Below are 1,184 nucleotides of genomic sequence, written 5' to 3' on the forward strand. Positions count from 1 at the left end.
CGGCGCTGTGCTCGCCCTCCCCGTGTTCTGCTCTATTGTGTGTTTCTTGAGCTGTGTTTTCACATGTTTCTTTCCTTTCCGTGAAATGGTTCGGTTGTTTTATAAACTTGGGAACCACCAGGGCGTACGTTTTCCCCCTGGGATGTGCCGCCCGCCGGCCGGACACCCCACGGGCAGCCGGTACCCGTAGAGCGGATTAAACGCGGATGAACTGCTTCCTTAGGGGTTGGCCCTTGACCGCGGGGTGCCTGCGCCTTCTGGGGTGTCCTCCTCCACCAGCAGCCTCTCCCTCTCCGCGCCCCTCAACTAATCCGTGTAAGTGCTTCAGATGGAATAAATTTTTTCTACGTAAACGTTTTTTTTTTTGTGGTGTTTTCCTTCTGCATTTGCTGCTTTCCCGAGGGTAGAACCCTTGGGAAAGGAGAGGAAGCGAGGGTGCAGGCTCTGCCCGCGTGTCTGTCAGGTAATGGATATTCTGTACGTCGCTTAACGCGTGGGTGCTTCTCCCCCCGGTGTTCCTGCCGCTCTCGTGGGGTGAGGGGACTGAGCACGCGGTACCCCCGAGCACTTGGGAACGTGCTGGCGGCTCCTTCCCCTGCCCGGGGCTCTGGCCCGGGGCGGTGGGGCTGCCTTTGAAAAAAAAGCTACCTGGACACCTCCAGGCCCTCGGCGTGTCGCACGAGCTCGTTGTTGTCTCTCAGAGAATGAAAAGGCTCCTTAAACTCTGACCTTTATTTTCAGTGTGAGACTTTATATAAAGTGGAAACCTCCTGTCCACCAAGTAGTTGGCGTGGCCCACGGCGGAGCCCGTCGCACACGGCAGAGACCGCTGACACAAGACGTTCCCGTTCAGGGGACGGAGCTGCTCTGGCACGTAAACTGTGACAACCCACCCTGACGGAACCTGGCGCTTACAGCATCCGCCGCGGCAGGAGGCGGGACACGTTTTCCCAAACAGCAAAGCACGCGTCTGTCCTTCAGTGCAAGTAGGATCCTCCCTGATCCTCCGGAAGAGCAGCTGCAGGAGACCAGCAGCACCCTGGGGGGCACACGGATGCGGGTGCCCGGTATTCCTGGCCGGAGGCGGCTGCCGTGCATCAGGAAGGGTGAGCAGCGAGCGGGGATGTCCCCTCTGTCCGTGACAAAGGGCAAGCGTCCATCCTAACACTCCTGCTCCGCTTTCT

The sequence above is a fragment of the Eurypyga helias genome, unplaced genomic scaffold, assembly GCF_000690775.1.
Source record: "Eurypyga helias isolate BGI_N326 unplaced genomic scaffold, ASM69077v1 scaffold38117, whole genome shotgun sequence".
In the NCBI taxonomy this organism is placed as follows: Eukaryota; Metazoa; Chordata; class Aves; order Eurypygiformes; family Eurypygidae; genus Eurypyga; species Eurypyga helias.